Source organism: Manacus candei, unplaced genomic scaffold (assembly GCF_025592945.1).
Source record: "Manacus candei isolate 608988 ecotype Guabito, Panama unplaced genomic scaffold, ASM2559294v1 h1tg000188l, whole genome shotgun sequence".
In the NCBI taxonomy this organism is placed as follows: Eukaryota; Metazoa; Chordata; class Aves; order Passeriformes; family Pipridae; genus Manacus; species Manacus candei.
Window position 1 is genome coordinate 131,227 of NW_026138236.1, and position 23,736 is coordinate 154,962.

At 45.1% G+C, this 23,736-nt stretch overlaps 1 protein-coding gene across 1 annotated transcript in view; it reads left to right on the forward strand.

Annotated features, from left to right (window-relative positions):
- The window catches only part of TSNARE1 (t-SNARE domain containing 1), a gene marked incomplete at its 3' end in the record, with an annotated part of 298,862 nt that overhangs the window by 42,158 nt on the left and 232,968 nt on the right, over positions 1-23,736 (forward strand). Inside the window, exon 3 of the mRNA XM_051774128.1 lies at positions 4,086-4,133. The remainder of the gene's footprint in view (positions 1-4,085; positions 4,134-23,736) is intronic.

Here is a 23,736-nt window from a genome sequence, read left to right on the forward strand (position 1 = left end):
CCTTGCTCTGAAGTCTGGTAGCAGCTGTAAGTGCAGCTTCCCATCAGCTCCTTCAGCTGTCGGAGTCTCTTGATGTGACGCGGGGAAGTTGCTGCCTGAGGAATTTCAGGGAGTGAGGCGAGGGCGGGTGTGCATTTTAATTTTAGTTCTGCCTGACGGAAGATGCTCGCCAGCCCATCGTATTAATTTCAAAACTCCTCAGTATTGTGCTTGTTTTGCTGGGATAACACGCTGGGTTGACTGGGGAATAAGCAGGCAAAGCAGGAATTTGGGGAACAGTAAAACCAGCCACGCAGACAGAATTTAGTCTGTACAGCCTGTTGGTAACCTGCGTATTCCTTGACCCTGTTCCTACCCCTCGGAAAAAGGTTCTGACCCTGAAGGGTCTTTGCATCCTTTTGGATTGTAGTTACTGGATTGGAAAGACTCCAGTTGTCCAGCTCTAGCTCAGCCATCTTCCACTGGTCCCATCTGCTCATTCATCCTTCAGGAGAAACGGAGCCGTTGTCCTGCCAGCAGGAGCTGTCGGAAGCTATTTTCATGTCTGGTGCCTGGGCATGACATGGGGGAAGGCGTGGAGAATTCCCAGAAGGGCAGTTGAGTAATGGAACATGATGGATCCAGATGGAGCAGAGACATCTTCACAAAAAGGCTGCTCTTCCCCCTCTTCGGTTTCTTTGCAGCTGAGCTCTGACAGCGTTAAAACTTCAGTTGGTCCCTGCAGTGTTTGTAGGACCAGGCTTAAGGATCCGAGGTGGCTCAGCAGCAAGGATGGGAATGTTGCAGTGAGAAAGCCTGGATTGATCTCTCCATATCAAAAAGATTGTTATAACAGAGATGTACAGGGGAGTGTTTTTGTTGATTTGTCTTGATGCTGTCCCATTTTCCACCTCAGAGGCTCCTTAGGTTTTGGGGACATGATGTACATTGTGGTTGTGATGCAGCTTGGGGACACTCCTGGAAAACCCACCAGGCAAATTCCTGTACAGAGCAGCTGTGTTGGGCATTGTGCAAGCGAGATATAATCTCTGCCTCCACCTCATGAATTGTGTTGTTGCTATTTTTATTCTTTTTTTAATAAATATTGTGTTTGTGTGCCTGGATGACATTTTCCATTCAAAAAGGGAGGGGAGGAATGAACGTGTCACCCACACCCAAGGTGCTGGGCACATAATTCAGGAGAATTACTCATAAACCTGCAAACCTTGTTATCCAGCTATGAAGGATTTCTGCCACCAATTTCCTCAGTCTGGCCACAATCCTGAAATTAATCTCACCTAAACAGGAGCATTTCCTCTCTCAGTGCAGGCAGAAATCGTTTCATTTCGTGGCTGAACCCTTCAGACAAAGAAAAAAAAGGGAAAAAACATAGGGGTTGAATCCCTTGTGACTTTGTTGGCCTTGTTTGAGCTGCTCTTCCTCCTGCCTTTTAAAGCTTCAGTGTGAGGTTCTCCCAGCCTCTCTGCCTTTCTTGGAAAATCTTAACATGTTTCCATCTATCATCTCCAGCACCAAAATATCTTCTCCCGCTCCTTGGCCATTCCCATGAATGGCTGATCTTGCCCTTGGGCACACTCATCATGGATGCTTTTCACCACGTTTGCTTCCCAGACAGATCTCCTCTCTCCAAGTCTGCTGTTTCGCTCTGCTGGGGAAAACACAGCTGCCCTGGGGTTTGTTTTGCACATGCAAGTGTAGGTGGAGCAGATTGGAGAAGACTCAAAGCACCTGGGTGACTGCTGAGCTGGGGAGGATGAGAGGGTTTCCCCGTTGTAAACATCTCAGGGGGAGGGGAGAGATCACCCCTTTTGGGTAGCAGATGGGATCTGGAATCACTGGTATTTGGATCTTTTTGCTTGTGAGAACTCTCTTCAGGCTCCCTTAAGTTCATGCTGCTCTATTTCTTTCTCCTGATGGAGAGTCTTCCAGGTTTTAGCTCTTCCTAGCAAAATCCTGCAGTAAACAGGGATAGGGAGTGTGGAATGGTTGAAATTCACCTAAATGCACCTCTTACATGCTCTTCATCATACTCTTCCTAAATTTCTTTTCCTGGAGGAGAGGCTGGCAGCTGAAGTCACAAATTCCCAGCCCTCAGCCCCTGCTGCTTGTTTTCCTTCCTAAAGAAATGAGGTGAAGGAAAGGGGACTCTGGGATGCCCAGCAGAGGAAACATCCTTACAACAAAGAGCAATGATGGTGTGGCTCAATAAGAAGCTGGAACAAGGATGTCCTAGGCAATACAAGGAACTGTCAGGCTGAACCCAGAACCATAAAATCATGGAATCATAGAATGCTGAGGGTGTGGAGTGGACCTTAAAAATCATCTGGTCCCAACGTCGCCTTGTCCTGCCCATGTTGGTCAAGTAGCAAGTGACAGGACAAGAGGAAATGGCCTCAAGTTGCACCAGGGATGTTCAGATCGGATATTAGGAAAAATTTCATGATGGATAGGGTTGTCAAACTTTGGAATAGGCTGCCCAGGGCAGTGCTGAGTCACCATTCCTGGAGGTATTTAAAAGATGTGTGGACGTGTCACCTGGGGATGTGGTTTAGTGGTGGCCTCAGCAGTGCTGGGTTAATGGTTTGACTCATTGACCTTAGAGGTCTTTTCCAACCTGAAATGATTCTCTGATTCTAATAAACTGGGAGCATTTCATCTGTCAGCTGCCAGCTATGGCTGGTGGCTTTTAAAAAGTTTGTGTTTTCCCTGTTAGGTGAGTTTTACCTTACCAAGAGGACATGAGAGGGCTGCTGGGCATGTTCCAAGTGTAGGATGCTGAAGGATGAGGTGGATTTACCACTCATCTGCTAATGAACACTATGGCAAACAAGAGGGGATGGAGTGGGAGGACTGAGCTGAGTTGGACGATGGTGATTTCCATAGGTTAAATTGGCGGGTCGTTGGGAATTACATCCTCCAGCTGCAACAACTCAATAAAATCGATGCTTACAAAACCCCTCACACAATTTGATCCAAATCCTGATTAAACCTCTAGGCTGGTTGTCCCCAGCCCGCTCAGTTACAAGAATATTTTTCGTTGTACCTTTTGATGTTTCTCACACCCAGCACCAAAAAGCTGCTTCTCCAGGAGGGGAAATTCGGCTGCCACTGCATGTAATTGCCTTGGTGTGTTTGCAGAGAGGTCACTCAAGGCTGGGATTGCTGCTATGGGCAGATATAAATCATTGCCGCAATTTTACCTGTGAATTTTTCTGTCTGAGGAAATTGCATCTTGTTTTTTTTACTGGCTTTTCTGTATGGAGAATGGAGTTAGTATGTAGTGTTTATGTAGGAAATGTTTATTAATGCAGTAGGATTTAAAAAATATTCAGCACAGAGCAGTATAGGAGCTAAATACAGTGTGTGGAGGGCTTCCTCTCTGGTGTTAATTGAACAAAGCAAGCTCTTGAGAGCTGCCTGGTGCTCATCTAGTGCAGGACCTACCTCCCAATGTTGCTTTTTCCTTGCAGAATTGGGTGCTTTTATAGCCAAGAGGTGTTGTTCCTGGAATAAAAGCTAAATTTGGAAGTTCTTGGAGGGTAGGGATGTGTGTGTATGTTTGATGGCCAGAATGAGAGAGAAACAACCAGCCAAGACCTTGATTTGTCAAGGCTCTCTCTTCTCTCCAGTTTAACAGACACTGAAATGCTTAACTGGATTGCGGCCAGAGTGTTCCTCCCATGGCAGGTTTGGGATCTTAAAGAAGGCTGGATGATTAAGCAAGGGATTCCCCTTTTCCATTGAAGGTTTTAATTCATTATTTGTTATTTTTTCAGGCATCTTGCAGCCAATTATAACTCTCCTACTTTTGCACCTCTGCTAATCTGGAAATATTAAAAGCTCTTAGCAATTTTAGATGTTTATTTCTAATTTCTTTTAAAAAGAAGATGCTGTTCCCATACTCAGCAGTGATGTTTTGAGGAACCAACACTTGCTTTTGTACCTGTTCTGACAGCCCAGCTCAGAGGCTGCAGGTTGTGTCTGGACACCAGAGCTCGTGGTGCTGATGGTGTCCATGTCCTTAACCTTGTCAGTGAAATAGTTTTATTCCCAGCACTAATCAGTTGTTTTGCTTTTCCTTCCAGATTAAAAGAAAGTCTAAGACCGGGGGAGCAGGACGAAGGAAGCAGTTGGTAAGAGCATCTCTTCAGGACAGGGTCCCCTGCATGTGGAATGATGAGGCTCAGGCAGATGAAAATAAAATTTTGCCCTTATGAAATGTTTTGGGTTTTTTTGGGTTTTTTTGTTTTGTTTTGTTTTTTTTTTTTTCCCTGGATTTCATTTATAGGATTTCCCTCGCTTTTGGACTGAGTTGTGAAAAGTGAGAGCTGGTTTATGAAATTCTGATGGTGAGGCTGGGGAAGGAGTCCCAGGGTGTCGTTATCTTTTCTCACATGGAGAACAACCTTCTCCAAGAGCTGTCTCAGAGCTCTGGCCATATTTTTGTGTTCTTCCTGCCTTCTCATTGTGCTGGTCCTTTGATGATTTCATGTCTTTGATTTCTAGAATTTGTTATGTACAGAAAAAACTTAAATGCAGGAAATGGCCAACACATGGGTGTTTAAAGATCTCATGCAGTTGGAGTCATAGAAGAGTCTGGGTTGGAAGGGACCTTTGAAGGTCATCAAGTCCAGCTATCTTGCCATGGGCAGGGATACCTTCCACTGGATCAGGTGGCTCAGAGAGTCATCCAACCTGGCCTTGAATGTTTCCAGAGATGGGGCATTTATCACCTTCCTGGGCAATCTGTGCCAGTGTTTTACCACAATCATCACAAAAGATTTCTTCCTTCTCTGTGGTCTGAACCTCTACCCTCTTTCAGTTCAAAACCATTACCTCTTGTCCTGTTACTGCAGGCCCTACTAAAAAGTCTGTCCCCTATTCCCTGAAATTACTGAAAACCATGTTGTTCTGTGGATCTTCAGGTTTAACTTCATGTTCCTCCTCTTGGAAGCTCCTACCAGGGTGGTAAAGCCTTGCTGGTCTCCTGTGCAGTGTGACAGGCAGGGAGGGGGGCTGGTCTTGTGCCACTCTGGTGGGATATGCTTGTGTCCCTTGGATGTTCACTGGTCCACTCCCAAGGATATTGATTTTTGGTCCAGCACCACATTCAGGAGTGGCAAAAGAGCCAAAGCCAAGCTCCACTGGCTTTTTCTGGGACTATTCTTTCCCTCCCGACTGTTTTAGCTCCCCTTGGAGGTGTAGGGAGCTACTGCAGAGTTACAGGACTCTTCCCTGGTGTTTCTTGAGGCAGCAGCTCTGATTCCTCACCTGCAAGGCTCGTATTTGGGGAGAGAGCAGTGTTTTGTGTAATTCTCATTTCCCTGTGGCGGCACTGGTGCTGAATCAGTGTGACAAGTGTCCCTTTTGATACGGGTGATGTTTCCCTAAATTCTGGTGCTCATTGCCCCTGGATCTCCTTGCAGCAGTAACTGCAAGTGTTACTGCTGTCCTGAATAGCCCCCCAGTACCACATTTGGCTTGAGAGACAACATAAATCGTCCTCCTACAGGGGTCTGGACTGAAAACCAGAGGATTTGCCTTTCAGTATGAGCTACTTGTGCCTTAAAACAAACCTTGCTGAAGGCATCTTTTCTCAGCTTTACAGCTTTCCCTTTCCATCTCTTGCTTTGGTGTGCACTTTCTTCTGTGTGGCACAAAGGACTGGCTACATGGGAAGAAGGCCAAGAAGGCCAGTGACATCCTGGATTGTATCAAAAATAGCCTGGCCAGCAGGACCAGGGAAGTGATTCTGCCTCTGTACTCCTCACTGGTGAGGCTGCACCACAAATCCTGTGTCCAGTTCTGGACCTCTCATGACAACAAACACATTGAGGTGATGGAGCATGTCCAGAGAAGGGCAGTGGAGCTGAGAAAGGGTCTGGAGAACAAATCTGATGAGGAGTAGCTGAGGGAACGGGGAGGGGGGGGGCTCAGCCTGGAGAAAAGGAGGCTCAGGAGGGACATTATTGCTCTCTACAACCACCTGAAAGGAGGTCGTAGCCAAGTGGGGGTCAGTCTCTTCTCCCAGGTAGCAAATGGCAGGACAAGAGGAAATGGCCTCAAGCTGCATCAGGAAAGGTTCAGTTTGGACATCAGGAAGAATTTCTTCATGGAAAGTGTTGTTAAGCATTGGAAAGGGGTGCCCAGGGAGGTGGTGGAGTCACCATCCCTGGAGGTGTTCAAGAAGTGACTGGACATGTCACGTAGTGTCCTGGTCTCATTGACAAGGTAATGATCAGTCAAAGGGTCGGCTCAATGATCTTGGAGGTCATATCCAAACTAAAGGATTCTGTGATTATTCTATGAGTGTAGCCTCTGGGAGCAGCCAAGACTGATGGGTTGGAAAGCTGTAGTCAACCACGTGATGGTGAAGATTGTTCCAGCAGTGAGGGTGGAAATAACTGTTGTGGCGTCTCTGTGTCTGTGACCCATCTTGCTTTTGCTGGACCTGGAGTCATGAGCCTGGTGCAGGGCATTGTTGGTCGTGTAAATAATGAAGGACACCAGGTGTGATGAATGTGGAAGTCCCATCGCCCTTTGAGAGATGCATTGATGGTGTCAGCCAAGCTGGGGCCAAGATATCTCTGCCCAGCTGTCCTATGGTCCTTGGCTGTGCTGACAACATCTTGGTCCCCGTCAATGTGTTGACCTGTCCCAGCTCACAACTGTTCCTGTGTTGTCTTTGTGCTCTTGGACAGTTGCTGATCTTCCTCTCCCCACTCCACGTGTACCCTGGGTCTGGTGCTCTGCCTGTCAATGTGCTGCAAGGTGAGGATGAGGAAAGTAGGTGGGAACTGTTTGGGGAGAGTCACCCCAGCTTCAGGTTGGGTGTGGGATGCTCTTCTTGATGCTCTTGAAAGCCCTGCTGTATGGTAGCCACATGGGGTGCTTTGAGAACAAAGCTACAGAAGGACATCTCTTGCAGCAGAGAGACCTTATCTCTTCCTGCTCAGATTTGCTCTTTTTCACCTGCTGAGACCCTGAAAGTCCAGGCGGTGGAGTTGTTTTTAGCTCCCTGATTCTCTGTGCCAGTGAAGGCACTTTTGCTGGAAGGGGTGTGCAGGGCACAAGCACAATGTGCTCCCTGGCCCCAACCTGCTTCATCCACATGACCAAGTGTTTGCTGGAGGCTACTGAGGTCTGGAGAGGCCACTCCATGCTAAGTAGACCAGCAGGTCCTCCCTGGGGACATTGTTCAACTGGCCTGACCCATTCTTCAGCCATTCAGGTTACGCAAGTGGGAGGTTGACTGGGGCTAAGCCTCTGCCTGGATTTGTGTCCAGGTGGGAGCACTGAGCATCAGCTTCACTGCTCAAACTTTTCCTGTGTGACCAAGTGGTTTTCTTTCTTCTTTTTTCTGACTGGCCACTTGTGCTTTCATGTAGAGGTGATTGGAAAAATCAGCTTTTTGTATCAGTGCTTAAAAATACATACATGTGCACGAAACTGCATGTAAAATATACCTTTGTTAGTTAAACCAAATGGAGATTTAACATGTATGTGTTGATGCCCTTATTGTGCCCAGGTCCTTGCTAGATCTTGTTGCATTTTCTCATTATCCCCATTCTGATCTTTTCAGGTGTTGCTGGTGAACTTCACAAATGCTGCTTTTCATGTACTATTTCATCATGTGCTGATTTTGTCTTTAGGGGTGGGAAGGAATTGGGGGTGTTGTTTTTCCAAGGGCACATTCAAAGGCTCAAAGCTGATGAAGGGACGAGAGGAAATGGCCTCAAGTGGTGCCAGGAGAGTTTTGGGTTGGATATTAGGAAAAAAATCTGCACTGAAAATGATATCAAGCATTGGAAGAGGCTGTCCAGGGAAATGGTGGATTCACCATCCCTGTAAGAACTTAAAAAAATGTGTGGATGTGGCAGCTGGGGACATGGTCAGTGGTGGCCTTGGTGGTGCTGGGTTAGTGGTTGGACTAAATGATCCTAAAGTTCTTTTCCAGGCTAAACAATCCTGTCATTCTTCTGTGGACTCACTGGTGGACGTGGCTTTCCATTGCTCCTCTCCCAACAGGCTGCTCCATATCCTCATTCCTCATGTGATTCCTTGTGACACTGCTCTGTGGGATGCCATCGAGTGTGTATGGAGAGGAAAAGGATCCATTCTACAACATCCTTGTGCAGCATTCCCAGCTGTCAGCATGTGATGTGCACAGTGTGGTGACCCAAAAAACCTTCTCCCTGGGTGGTAGGTTAATCTGATAACCACCCACATCCTGCCTTTGGCTGGATGTCCTGAGGTTTGGCATCAGTGCACCCCCCATCTCAGAGCACTGGGCAACGTCTCCAGGCTGTTAGCATTTCCTGTGTTTCCTCAAACCAGTTTCTTGGCCAGCATTTCAGCACTGGGGTGGTTTCTGGCCAGATTTCCCTGGTGTGGTGGTCCCTGCTCAGCGAGCAGTGCTGGCTTCGCCTCCACAGAGCCTGTGGCATCCATCCTGCTGCTTTTTCCCTGCCTCTCAGTCCCTGCATTCCTGCAAGGGAACAAGATAATCACTGTGTCGGGTTTGTAGCAAACTCTCCTCAAAGTGACAGCCCTGGGCAAAAGCTTAATGTGGTGTGTTGGGATTGCTGATTTGCCGGGCCACCATCCTGATCTCCTTGGCACTGGAAGAGTTGCTGCTCTGAACTCCCTCGGTTGTCTTTGTTGAGAAATGCTGCCTCCAAGTAACTCAGGATCTGCACAGATTCCCTGGTCTTCCCTGAAGAAGTAGGAAGGTGTTCTCCCACTTTGTGTTTGGCAGGGCAGAGCATTGCAAACAGAGGGGAGCTTTCCGTGGTTGGATGCGAACGTCGCTGTCTGGCTGTGGGAGGTGTCTGCCATGCACCACATGGACAGAGGGTTTCTTGTGATCTGGGAGTGCTCCTCAGATGGGGAAAACCTGGGTGTGAAGGAATTTATGATCAGAGGGCTGCAGCGACTCTCCTGAGAGAGTGGGGGCTGTTCAACCCAGAAAAGAGAAGGTTCTAGGGAGACCTTAGAGCACTGCCAGTGCCTAAAGGGGCTCCAAGAGAGATGGAGAGGGACTTTGGACAAAGGCCTGGAATGACAGGATAAGGGGGAATGGCTTCACACTACCATAGGACAGGTTTAGATTGGATATTGGGAAGAAATTCTTCCCCGTGAGGGTGGTGAGACACTGGCACAGGTTTCCCAGAGAAGCTGTGGCTGCCCCATCCCTGGAAGTGTCCAAAGCCAGGTTGGACAGGGCTTGGAGCAACCTGGGACAGTGGAAGGTGTCCCTGCCTGTGACATTGGAATGAGATCCATTCCATGATTTTATGATTTCCTTTGAGATGTGTGGGGGGATACAGGGAAGTGAAGGACAGCTATTTCAGTAGCTCTTGCTGAGGGCAGCTCCTGAATGTCTGTCAGCTTCAAAAATGGGGTTAATCCCCACCACATATTAAGAGATTGATGAAAGCTTTCCTGTGCAGTTCTTTGGACCAAGCACTGGCACCCGAAAACATGTGGAGTATGGAAATTCCATGTTGTTCCCAGTTCTCCCTGTACAGTAGCAATCACAAGTCAGCTGGGGGCTATTTTCCAGCCTATCAATGTCCTCTTTTGCTTCTAAGGTGGACTGGGGGAAAGATGAGTGTCCTTGACCTCCCTCTGTCAAATGGCTATGAACTTCTGCTTGGGATTCTGTGATGGGGCTGACGATTTACCTTGATTTATTTATGTATCCATTTTTAAAAGGAAGAGAGGGATTGATTTTTCTCTTTTGACCTGGAATTTGCAGAAGCCCAAGTTCTGCAATTAAGAGCATGTTACTCCTTGTCTTAAGGCAAAGACATCTGTGCAACCACCTTCAAACTTCGTGCAGGGAGCTGCCAATTAAACTGTCCTGTGTCAGGCTGGACTTTTTGGCTGCAGCCTCCAGTTTTGCAGGGCACATCAGCATATTTTGGATTGTCTGCATCCCTGGGCCTTACAACTTCCTGTTCACTCCCCCTTACCAGGTTTGGATTTTTTGGGTGTGTTTTAAAAACACCTCCTGCACAGCCAGGCAGGTTTGGGGTGGCAGCTGGTGCACCGGGCATCATGCAAGGTACCTGCAAAAGAGGCAAATCCAGATGTCCCTTTTGTTTTCCTGAGCAGTGAGGAAGAAGCTGATGTGAGTTACTTCTGCCTTTGGAGATCCAAAAGGATGAACATATTTATCTTTTAGCTGAATGAGGTGGCAGTTCTCCAGCCACCTTGCTGCAAATTTAAGGTTATTTTATGGAGCCTTGGTGGGGATCTTTCCTCTTTTTTTCTGTCCTCTCCCACTATGTAAAGATGGAGATACCATGTATGGGGTGGTGTTAGAGAGGGTTCTCTGGGAATCATGGAATGGTTTAGGTTGGAAGGAACCTTAAAGATCATTTTGTTCCAACAACAGAATCCTCTTGCAAACCTACACACAGTTCAACACTGTGATCAGCATCTCTCAGATATGGATTACAATGTTGAGCTGTGTGTGGGTTTGGAAGAGGATTTTCTTGGCAGCTGCAGAGCAGAGGGAAGGCAAACAAGCAGAGATTGAACAGGAATGATCTCCAGAACCCAAAAAAATACTGAGCCAGCATCAAACACTAAGACAAGGAAACCCTGTGGCACCATCCAAATCTGCTGGTGCATGAATTCCGAGGGAAAGGACACCACTGTCTTCTAAAATGATAGTTTTCCTCTGAAATTTGAAATGCTGGTGGAACTGAAATTCCTGGTGAATTCCCAACTCAACTCCTCTTCCCACCTTCATCTTCCAGACAGGTACAACCTATAGCAGGGCAGGAGAGTTCATAAAGACAAGCAGGGACAAAATACAGTGCCTGGCACTGAGGGAGTGTTTTTGCATTTCAAGATGGTTTGAATCAATGTTTTTGCTGGTTTAAAGTGATTCTGAAGGTTGGTTCATGTCATCAGTCCCAGTCTCCTCAACAATATAATTGCCTGAGATGATCTGCTCTGGCTCAAGCTGACCAGCCAGGAAGGATCTTGCCTTGGAAACATTTGAGTTAGGAGTATGTTTTGAGTTCGAAAAAATGTTCTCTCTCATTTTTGAGAGAGCAGTTGGGAAACAGAATGAAGAAATCTATGGCGTCTTTTTTTAAGAACTGAACATAAAAATAAATAAATGCAGAAAGAAATAAAGAAAACCTGCAAACAGAGAGTTAATAAGTCTCAACTTCAGTGCTTTTGTGTGTGAATATTATTCCAAAAGCCTCACTGGGATCAAAGCATCTTTGCTGAATGCAAAATATTGTCTGTGCCCGCCGGCGCTGCTGCCTCTCAACAAGGTGCAGTTGTTCAGTGAGTAGTTACAATTTGGGGGGAAAAGATCTAGAAGTGATTAAAAAGTAATTTAAAATATCTGTGCTTTCCCATTAAGCTGTTGCCAGTGGCATTAAACAGTCTGTTTCTCCCCCTGCACTTATTCCCAGCCTTTTGTTGGGCTGTGGGTGTTTGTGTGATGAAAGATAAAATTACGTCACGTGTCGACCAGAGCTCAGCAACTGAAGCACGTGGAAGAACCTCTGTTGGCAAACAGCAACCTGTGGCTGGGGGCATTGATTTCTTTAGGAATTACTAAATTTGGCATAGCAATGTATTTTTAAATAGCTCCAGACCCTCCCAGTGCCACTTAAGGAAAGGGAGTTATTTCTGTTCTTTCTCTGCCCAGTAAATTGGACCAGGAAAAATTGGACCAGATATTTCCCTTCCCCTTCCCCTCCTCTTCTATTTCTCTACATACTGCATTCCTTTTCTTTTTCCTTTCTGTGCCTTTTCCTTCCATTTTTTCCTTCCATTTTCCTTTTTCCTTTCCTTCCTTATCCTTTCCCAGTTTCTACAGTGAAGAGCAGTGAAAACAGGTTAAACTAAGAAGTCCAATGCTGGAAAACTACAAGACATGAATCACAGAGTAGTTCAGGTTGGAAGAGACCTTTAAAGACCATCAAGTCCAACCCACCTGCAATGACCAGGGACATCTCCAATCAACTCAGGTTGCTCAGAGCCCCATCCAACCTGTCCTTGAACATTTCCAGGGATGGAGCAGCCACCTCCTCTCTGGGCAGCCTTTTCCAGTGTTTTACCACCAACACTGTAAAAACCTTCTTTATATCTAATCTTAATCAACTTTCTTTTAGCTTAAAACCATCACCCCTTGTCCTATCACAACAGATCCTGCTAAAAGGTTTCTCCTCATCTTTCTTATAGCCCATTTAGGCATTGGAAGGGGCTCTAAGTTGTCCCTGGAGCCTTCTCTTCTCCAGGCTGAGCAACCCCAACTCTCCCAGCCATGGAATCCTGTTCTGGCACAGTGGTGGTTCCCAAATGCTTCATCTGAACCCACAGCACATGCTGTTGAGCTGTGCTTCCATGATGGATACCCACAGGCAGTGCTGAATGTGGGAGTTAGTGCAGTGGGGAGTTTTTTACAGGAAACTGGTTCTGACAGTGTCCAAGGTCAGGTTGGATGGGGCTTGGAGCAACCTGGTCTAGTGGAAGGTGTCCCTGCCCATAGCAGGGGGTTGGAGTGGGATGGTCTTTAATGTCCCTTCCAATCCAAACCATTTCATGATTCTGAATGCTGTTCCTTGGCTGATCTGAAGTTTTCCCGGACCTGCTCTGCAGAGGCTTTTGGCCTTTGCTGGACTAAGTGGTCTTTTTTCTCACAACCACTATAAAATATGACAGCTCTGATAAAGAGATCAAATTGTCTTCTAAGAACTGCCTTTACAATAACCTCTGTAATCTCTGCTACTGCTTTAGTGTAGCCCTAACTAAAAGCAAATTATGGAAGTTTACTGTCTAACTTAGCAGATAATTACATATAGTGAGAGAGGAATATGGGGGGGTAAGAGAATCTACAGACTGATGGGTTATTTACAATAAATTGTAAAAATTTGGGTTTGTAATTAATTAGAAGAAGGAGAGAGAAAAAGTTGGGTAGTGGAGGAGCTGACTCATGGTATTGAAAGGGTAAACAATTTTCTCCTTCAAAAAAACCAAAAGACTGTGTTTTGAAGTAGCTTTTGAAAGTTAATATTTACAGGACTGAAAGTTGATAGGCTTTCTATTATGTCATAACTAATCTTGATGTTGAAAAGCTTTGTGACTCTGTCACACTGAGTTAAATCACCTTTGGCAAGGCTGTGACAGGGTTTGTAAGGATCTGGTGTTATCCAAGGAGAAGTGCCCTGGCAGAGCCCCATGCTGTGAACCCACCTGTAATTCCTCCATGGTTTCTGCAGTAGCATCTCCCTCTAATGAGCACAAAACAAACAAAATCCCAACTTTTGAAAAGTCATGACTTGGATAAAACTAACCTTGACTTTTCTGCCTTTTATTTTTGAGTTCTTCTGTGGCTTATTTTATTCTGTTTCTGGCTGCAGGTGTTCTGAGAAAACCCCAAGCTTTGGTATAAAATACAACTCTGTGTTTTAAAAACTCTAGATCTGTTTACTTAAAGCAATTGCCCCTTTATTTTAATACATTAAATATATATATATGTGTCCAGCAGACCTTTAGATAATTTAATAGCTTTAGTGGTGGCACTTCATCTCTTTCTTGAGCAGAGGTGTGAGCTATGGGGCTGCTTTGTTTCTAAGCACATGCAGTTGTATGAGCTTTTCAATCCTGCTGCTCAAATGGAATATTGACAAGGTTTGTCCCCTATGGAAAGATATCAGGGAACATATAAAATGATTAGGAAAGGAGTCTCAGGAGGTTTAGGGTATCTACTCTCTTATTTTTCAGTTGGCAAGAGTTTGGCACTGTTTGGGTCTTGAATTTTTAAAGCTGTTGGCAAAGTCTCATTTTCCTCTATGTCTTCAGCCAGGACATATCTTGGGTATCTTGGAGTGAAGTTATGATGAAGAGAGAGCTGTTGCAGGTTATGCTTTTGTGGCTGCATCTGTAGGTCCAGATCTTCATGCTCTTCTTGTTGGATTAGCTCAGCTCATGGGAAATAACTGGACTCTGAATCACAGAATGGGTTGGGTTGGAAGGAACCATAAAGATCACCTCGTTCCAACCCCATGCCGTGGGCAGGGACACCTTCATCTAGACCAGGTTGCTAAAAGTCCAATCCACACTGGTCTTGAACATTTCCAGGGATGGGGCATCCACAGCTTCTCTGGACAACCTGTGCCAGTGTCTCACCACCCTAGTAGGGAAGAATTTCTTCTATCTCGAGTCTAAACCCACCCTCTTTCAGTTTGATGACATTCCCCCCTGTCCTGTCACTCCATACCCTTGTCCAAGGTGCCTCTCTAGCTCTCTTGGAGCCCTGTTCAGTACTGGAAGGTGCTCTAAAGCCTCCCTGGAACCTCTTCTCCAGGCTGAGAAGTTCACCAGGTGCATATTCATCCCCTGATCCTTTAAATATGTCTTCACTCCTACCAAGCTTAAAACATCACTGTTGGAACATTGAAAAAAACTGGTGTTGAAAGATGTCCTGATCTGCTTGATCTCTTCCATATCTGTGATGGATGTGGGTCCATTGCTTGTTGGCTGTGGAGAACGTTCCTGATCCTCAGCCTGCAAAGGGTCTCCTTTCCTGAGTAGGAAATGCAGCCCTTACACTGGCCATTCATCACCTCCTGGGCTGCTCCAAAAGCACAGTGGGCAGCAGGGTGAGGGAGGTGATTCTTCCCCTCTACTCTGCTCAGGTGAGACCCCACCTGCAGTGCTGCCTCCAGCTCTGGGACCTGTTGGAACGAGACCAGAGGAGGCCACCAAGTTGATTAGAGGGATGGAGCACCTCTCCTATGAGGAAAGGCCGAGAGAATTGGGATTGTTCAGCCTGGAGAAGAGAAGGCTTTGGGGTGACCTAATTGTGGCCTTCCAGTCCCTGAAGGGAGCCAACAAGAAAGATGGAGAGAGACTTTTAATGTGGGCATGTAGGGACAGGACAAGGGGGAATGGCTTCAGACTGAAAGAGAGTAGTTTAGATTAGATGTCAGAAAGAAATTCTTGATTGTGAGGGTGGTGAGGCCCTGGCACAGGTTTCCCAGAGAAGCTGTGGCTGCACCATCCCTGGAAGTGTTCCAGGCCAGATTGGATGGGGCTTGGAGCAACCTGGGATAGTGGAAGGTCTCCCTGCGCATGGCAGGGGGTCGGAACTGGATCTTAAAGGTGCCTTCCAACCCAAACCATTCTATGATTCTGTGATTAAAAAATACACAGAACTTTAAATCAGTTTTTAAACACTGTAGCTCCTTGCCAGCCCCACGATGGGTGTGAGGGAAGCAGCTCTTGGCAGTGGTGGATGAAGTCAGCTTTTCTCCCTGGTTATCTATGGCAAAGTGCTATTTTATGAACTCCTTTGCCTTTGGGGGCAGAGTGTGTTCCATGAGTTTAAGTTTGCTCAGCCTCCCCAGTGTGTTAAACCTGGTGTCACTTGGCTCCACGTCAGAGGTATTTTATCTTCTCCAGGAAGATAAAACTCTGCTGAGGAAGAACGGGCTGAGTGAAGTGGTTGGAGGTGCTGAGGGAGATGCTCTGAGCTGGATATGCAGGTCAAGCCACCACCCTCAGCTGGACACCCAGGCTTCTGCTCATTCCCTGTGTAAGCCTGGAAGGTCCATCCAACCCTAATGCTAAATTTCCTCCTGTATATCACAACTTGGCCACTTCTGCCTTGCAGTTGGACACAGCATGGATTTATATGGAGGACGAAAGAACTTGGATCCTGTGGGAGGTCTGAGGCACTGGATTTTATTCCTTCTGAACAAATTTCTGGTTTTCAGGCCTCTAGCTATTGTCTGGTCTTCCCTGGGGGCTCAGCAGAGATGTCTGGACCACAGCATTGTTTTTCTTGGCTCTTTGCTCAAAGTAATTCATGGACCTCTGGGGTGTCTGGGAAAGAGGAGCTGGCAACTGCTGTCCTAAGTTTCAGTGCTGTTGTTTTGGGACTGGTGTATTTATGTACAAGCCTGTTTTGGTACTTGTATAAGCACACAGTGGGATTCTTGGGGTGTCCTGTGCAGGGCCAGGAATTGGACTCGATGATCCTTGTGGGTCCCTCCCAGCTCAGAATATTCTGTGATTCCATGGCTGTGGCTGTTGCCTGGGTGGTCCAACCTCCTCACCTGGGCATGATGGTGGTGGTGCCCATCCTTAATGTCCATCATCTCCCATTGGTTTAGTCTGAATTTTTTTCTTCCCCTTAGGCTGGGACATGGTGGTTTGCTGACTGTTTTGTGTGGGAGTGCCCATAGCAGGCTCCTTCAGGAGATTGTTCATGGTTGGGTGTTTCTCTGGATGTGAACAAGATGAGCTACAGAGAGCTCTGTGAAGGGGCAACCCAAAGCTTTGGTGTTTCCCCCTGCTGGAGCCCTGTTTGAGACCTTTCTGAATGACTTTGGGACGCAGGGCTTGCTGCTACAGTTGTACCACACAGCCCTACTCTTGGCTATAGGGAACAGCTGTTGATGGGGCACCTTTTGAAATATTCCCATTTAATAGCAATACAAGGCATGGCTGAGCTCTGAAATGCTGTGGAAAACTTAAAGAGTGGAAGTAGAGTGATAACATACCTAAAATTTTTGACTTTTGTTTATATTGAGCTTTCTGGCTTTTGTATGTTGACTGATCTTGCTTGGACTGCTGACACCCATCTCTCTTGGCTGTCACATTCAGTGTAGTGGAAATGTTAATCCTGCCTATGGTTGCAATGCAAAGATTGATCTTCAGGTAAAAGCACATGTGGAAACCATCTTAGGAATCTGTTAGGTCTGAAGAACGAATTTGTACATGATGCTCTTCAACTTTGCTCCTGTTATGCTGTGAAGTCCCATCCCACCAGCCTGTGGAAGCTGGTTCATGTTGTCTTCTCCACCTACAGAACTCGCATAAGACGACTTTAGAGGATCCTCCTCTTTCTTAGTTCATGGAACAAGGCTCCCATTGGGATCAAGGTGTGTTTAGTGGTCATATCCTACCACATCTCCAGTCTGGGCTAATCAACTTCCCCTTGTTTAATCTTACAAAGGCCATAGACCTCTCTGAGATATCTCTCAACCCTTTGGAACATGGAGATGTCCTTTATTGTCCTTTATTTTCAGGCTGTACCTGTGTGGAATTTAAGCCATAATCCCAATTCCTTGAAGTTTTAAGCAGCTGTCTCATTGTGCCTGATCTCTTGCCGGAGCTGTCACACCTGCCTGTCAGGGTGTTCCCTGCTGAATTGGGATGTGTCACCACGAGATTTTCTGGTCCCCTTTCAAAGCACCTTGTCTCCTTCCCCCTCTCCTGCATGATATTAAAGCTGTTTCTATTTTGGTGGCTTTCCTGAGAGCTTGGATGTCCTTTGTTGTTCTTTCAAGTCCAATCCACTCTGGGTAGGGCAAAGCTGGAGGCAAAGTTGCCGTTGCTTTCTGAATGATTGTAAATGGTGGCATTCTGCCGGCTCCATGTTGTGTGGGGAGCAGCAGAGCTGTCCTGCCTGTGGACTTGTCCATGAAAACTCAACAACATTTTCCTAGACCTGCACTGGTATCTTTTACCTGGTCAAGGCAGTTTGGGAATCACTGTGTGGTCCGTAGGGCAGCTCTTTGCTGGAGGAGGGAAGGCTCAGTGCAGCCATGGATAGCAGAGATTCCTGTGAATGGGGTGAATGTGGAGTGTCAAGGAAGGACAAAACCCCAACCAGTGCCTTGCGGTTCTCCAGGATGGTTTTTCTGTCAGTGTGTCTGGTGGGAGTGAAGGAAATATTTTTGGTTATTTACATGTTGTCCATTTTGGTGAGATCTGCCACAGGAAGGGTGACAGGGGCTTGACTTGGAGTATCTTCTGTGAGGGATAACATCTGGGGTGGAACATTGTTCTGTCTCAGACTTTTTTACTACTTTTATGGATGGATGGGCTGGAGGACAAATGAGTCAATGGATACTGTGCTTCCAAGTCCAAACTTGGAACAGTACACCAAGTTTGGGTGTCCAATTATGGAATTAAATCCTCCAGTCCCAGGACCCTCATATGTTGCTCTACTTGGGTGATGCTTTGACTCTTGAGTGATGCCTCCAACTCTGGTTCTTCTGTCACCATTATAGAGGACACAGCCTGTAAAATTGTCTCAGTTGCTCCAGATGGAGTATGTCCAAAAAATGCTTTCCCACCCAGGGAAAGCATGTCAGGTCCATGGTGGCACATTCAATGTGTGTATGATGTTGAGCATCTGACCTCTACTGCTCTTCTGCAGAAATATTTTGGCAGGATATTTTTTTTTGTCCCCCCGTGTTTGATGAACATAGTGCAGACTTCAGAAGCATTTGGTTGAATGATAAGATTTACCTCTGAAATGGAGCTTTTGTGTCTGAATGAACCTGTTTTGGTATAGTTGGAAGGAAAACTCTTGATGCCACTGAAGTCTTGAAAAACTATAAACCTGCCGTCCTCCCTTCACCTCAATTTCTCAGTTGTGACAAGCTTGAAAGCCAGAGACCTCTCTCTGACTGCACACTAGACATGATATGCTGAGTATATTTTTGGAAAATGAAGAACAATTGGTTTGTTACTGAAGGAAAAATACTAATGGTGCTGCTTCAGTGAAGGAAATCCCACTGTTGCTTTTTTTTTTCCCTCTTAGAAGTTAAAGAATTTACTACACTGTTTATGTGCTGAAAGAAAATGGTAATAAATTAGTCCCTGTAGCCAATCATCTTTGTATCACTGGAATAGTTGTATTTATGAAGGTGATCAAACATGTAACAGTGTCCAGAAATGTCTGGCAGTGTTTCCAACAGGCTGGAGCCCTGTGTGATTTATCCCAGGGCTCAGAGCAGGCTGGAATGTGCATTGTAATTAGTGTAATGTACCCTGTAATGGCTGGGACAAAAATTCCTCACTGAAGCTTTCAGCCCCAGAACACGGGATCCGGTGCAGATTCCATGAAAGTAAAGGGGAAAAAAAAAAAATCTAATGTTGTAAAGACCTTCAGGTGACATAAACATAGAATCACAGAGTGGTTTCGGTTGGAAGGGACCTTAAGGATCATCTCATTCCAACCCCTCTGCCATGGGCAGGAACACCTTCCACTAACCCAGGTTGCCCCAAGCCCTGTCCAGCCTGGCCTTGGACACTTCCAGGGATGGGACAGCCCCACATCTTTGCTTGCAAGTTCTTGGTGTGGCTCTATTTAGCACTTGGTAGTTTTAGAGAGAGGATGAGTGAAGATCATGTTTTGAAGCTCTGTGAGCATCTTCCAGTTCCTTGTCTCTGTTGCAGATGGTATTTAAATGTACTGAAAAACATAATTTTTGTGTGGGAGTGGGTCTCCACATGGACTTCTAGAATGTCTTCTGGTGCTTTGCTGAATGATGCAGCCAAAATCAGCATTTGTTTTGTTTTTTTTTTTTTTTTCACTTGGAGGTCCTGTAGGACTGTAAATTTACTAATGTTACCAGTTCATAGAGAAGGAAACTGGCTCCCCAAGGGCTTTTGATGTCAAGTGGTGCCAAACAGGACTAAGCTGAGACCTTTGAGCTTTGTTTCCTGGCTGAGATGCCCTTCAAGGGCTTGGGAAAAGGGATTTTCCTAGTTGATGTAGGATAAAATTTATTTAATTACTTCCTAGTGTAAATACTTTTTTAAAAATTATTTTTATTTTTATAAAGAGCCTTTATTATTCAGATCCTTATAAGGACAGATTTTCATTTTTGAGGCAAATACTGTGAGGTTTTCTTTCCCACTTCTTTTTTGTTCTCTCCCTATTTGGCATTTTCCCCGAAGATCAGGAAGATTTGATTGGGGGTGGAAGAGTCAAACCAACAAATTTAGTTTGTCTGTCAAACTTCCTCTTTGTAATATTCTTCTCTATGTAAAAGATGACACAAAATCAATCTCCCCTTTGGCTTCGGCAGCTTTTGCTCAATGATCATTATTTTTTGTTTGGCTGCATTTTATTCCTTAATGTGTTTTCAAATCCATCATCAGATAACAATATTTGGGAAGGAGGAGATCCTGCTGGGATGTGAATTCCCGTGGCCTTTTTCTGGCCTTTTGTGATCATGTCATGCTGCTTTTTATTTAGACAGGGATACCAGAGGAAGGAGCTGAGTGACAGCCAAGAATGAAGAATAAGGATGTTATCTTGAGGAATGGGAGGTGGCTTCCATGTTCTTTTTCAAGCAATAAATTTGTGAAAGCTTCTTCCAGGTGTATTTTAATTTGTGCCCTGATTATCTTAACTTTTCAGGTCCTCCATCATCTTTCTGATGGACTGTGAAAGCAGCTGCCTGGTTGTAAACCAAAACATGAGTTCTTAAAACTACTGTTCCACTGATGTAATTCATTTTTTCTTGAGTGCTTTGATTCAATATGAGTTCTTTCATGCTATAATTTTTAATTTCAATAGACTTTTTTTAGAACATTTATATGTGTATAATTCTGGATTCAGGAAAAAAAAAGAAAGAAAATAAAAGCATATGGATATCATTGAGCTTCTAATCTGAACTGAATGAAATTTTAATGTATTTTGTAGTCAATACCTTGCAGGACCTTCTCATTTCTCCCTCTCATGATAAATATGAAATATTAGTTCCAGGATCTGAGGTATTGGTCTGTAAAGACTGAGGAAAGTGATTTTTGTTGAGAGAGTGTTGGAGAATCAACTCATGGCAAAGAGTGAGGAACAGAAGGACTCAGTGCCAAAGTGAGCCTCACTAGCAAGAAGACACAGAGGATGGTGATTTAACCTCCATCCAGTTTACTGGAAGGTCATTCTTTGCCTAAAAGTCCAAATCAGTGAGTTTTAAGCCCAAATTTAATGAAGGACCCAAATATGAATCTGAAGATGAGTCAGCAGAGTGTCCTTGTGCCAGAGAAGCCCAACTAAATCCCCTGTTAATAAAAGCCAGTACTCTAACTGGAGCTACTTCAAATGGAAGAGGATTGACATAGGCACTTCCAGAGTTTGCTTCCAAACTAAACTTCTCTTTCACTGTGAGTTTGTCTTATTTTAGGGGAGATTGTCAGGGTGTTCCCACTCCATGGAGTGAATCCACGGAGATTTACCCATTGTTCAGCAGGAAATTGCTGGTCTCCAGAACACCTCTGATGGTAACTGTGAAATTATCCTTCTTCCAGTTCTACCCTTAAGCTGTTGAAGAGATTTATTTCTTGGACAGCTGTTCCCAGAGTGGGATTTTCATTTCTCCAAGTAGGATTGGAAGCTGGGCAGAAACGTGGCTGTCGGGGTGATGAGACAGCAGCTGGGAAATGGGTTATGAACACGAAAGAAATGTCTTCTTTAGAGTGATCTGGGAACTGGTGACATGTGGTACCTTCTTCCTCTTGCTCCAAGACTTTTGCAATCAAATTATATTTAACTCTGTCTTCAGTTTTGTCCCACTGATCTCTTCGGTGAGTGCTGGTCGCATTTGAATTCGTAGGTCTAAAAAAGCTTCTTGGGATGATTTGTTTTGTTGTTGGTTTGTTTTTTTTTCATTAACATGGAAGGTGATACCAGTTTCTCTAAAATAGCAAGATAAAATCTTCTAAGTTACCAGTTTCTCAAGGTGTCTCAGCTTTTGAGGAGACAAACTGCTCTCCTGGAGGTTACAACTCACTTCTGAAACTGGAAACCTCAAGATTTTCTCAAGATGTCTCCCTTCTCCAGCAATGATTAATTACTGCTCCTGTAACGAGATGGATTGAATGGCCTGATGTAAATCCAGGCACGTGGAGACCTTTGCTCATCTTTAATCATCTGCTGTCCTGTGCTATGGTGGAATAAATTATTATTGTTATTATAGAAGCTGCAATTCATCTTTCTGCAACTGAGCCTCAGGGATAAATTTTTATTTTGTTTTCCTTTAGACATAGTAGATTTTTTTTTTTCTGTTGGTTTGTTTGGGGTTTTTTTAATATCTCCCAATATAAATGAAATTAAGTGTATTTTAATGTCTACCGATATAAATGAAATTGAGTATTTGCAGTGGTTCTGTAGCCACACAATTACTTCTCATCCCAATCTCATTGCAGTAGTTTGCTTTCAAAATTACCCAAAACTCTGTGTACAGTTCCTTCTGCTCTTGAATATTTGATTTTCAAGCACACAGCCCTTCTTTCCCTTCTTCATATCCCCTCACTTGATGCCTTGGCAGGAGCTGTTATGAACACACAGGTATTTTGTCCTGATGAGATATTTGGCAGGTCTTTATTAGCTTTTTCACTGCCTCTCTCCTGATGTGAGCTGAGGATCAGAATCTGGGTTTATTTTAGGAGACTTATAAGACAAAATATAAGCTGCTTCAGTTCCTTTTCTTCCTCTGTGCACGCACAGGGTGCACTGTGGAAGCTACTGGAATTATATCTCCTAACAATACAGCCTTTCATCTTCTCCAAACTGTGGTGTATATATATAATCCAGCTGGTTGGCTTATTACATTTTTATTGCTGTCAAATTTTTTCCAAAGATTAGGCTGGGAGGAAAAATGCTTTGAGAGAGAGATCTATGGAGGTGTGAAATAGCCTCTGAGGAGGGGCACTGGGAGCACCACGGCTGGAGTTATTGGAATGCCGGTCCAGAGGACGGGAAAACACCTCCTGAGGGTATTGATGCCTGGGTGACCTGGCTGGGATGGATTAGCCTGTGCTGGGGGTCATCTTCTCCAGGTGCAGGTGCTCACAGGGTGGGTGGGTCCTGCTGGGAGCAGAATTGGCTGTTGCCATGAGGTCTGTTGGATTTTAAACATCTTTGAGCTGCGTTTCCTGTGGAACAGCTTAAGTTTCTGTGTCTTACTGGGCTGTGGAGCATGTTCCTTCTTATTGATGGCTTCTAAGTGGTTAATTCCTGATATTCCCTTGCTGTTTAAAGGATTTAATTGCCCTCTATCTCCAGAGAGACCTATATTGGGACCTTTCAGTACTTAAAGGGAGCTTATTAGAAAGTTGAGGACAGGATTTTTAGTGCTGGGACAAGGGCTAATGGTTTTAAACTAAAATATTTAGGTAGGGTATTAGATTTAGGCTGGATATTAGGAAGGAATTTTTTATGCTGAGAATGGTGAGACACTAGACCAGATTTCCCAGAGGGGTGGTGGATGTCCCATCCCTGGAAACGCTCGAGGCAAGGTTGGATGGGACTCTGAGTAACCTGGTCTAGTTGAAGATGTCCCTGCCCATTGCAGGGGAATTGGGTCTAGATGACCCTTACAGGTTCCTTCCAAACCAAACTATTTATGATCCTGAGATTTCTGGGTACCCATTTTTAAGTCTAAATAGGACTCCTGCAGGAATATAAAGGGTTGAGGAGGTGATGGTCTTATGGAAAATGGAAGGACCAAATGCCAATTGGTACAATACAGCTCTTACAATCAAAAGCTGATGGCTATTTTTCATATTTTCAAGGCTTTCCTGCTGGAGCCACTACCATTCTCTGTGTTGTTTTTGCAATCTGTGTGGGCACACTCCAGTTCTGCTCACCAAAGTCCTGCAAAGGCTGACTTTCTTTTCCCATTTGGAGGAGAACATCTTTTCATAGGCTATGGGAGTGTGGGGTAGAACTGCTGCAGCAGAAGATTTGAAAGCGTTGCCTCTATAAATGGCAAGGACAAATTCAGCATTTTTAAAAGAAATAATAATTTCAATGTACAACTTGGTGGAGGGTTGAGCTCCATTTGTGTGGTTGTACGAATGCAAGCAAGAAACCAAGTTATTTCTAAAGAACTCAACAACCCAGCTTTGCTTTCCCTCAGCAAAGCTAAATATATTGTGCAGGGTCCGAGT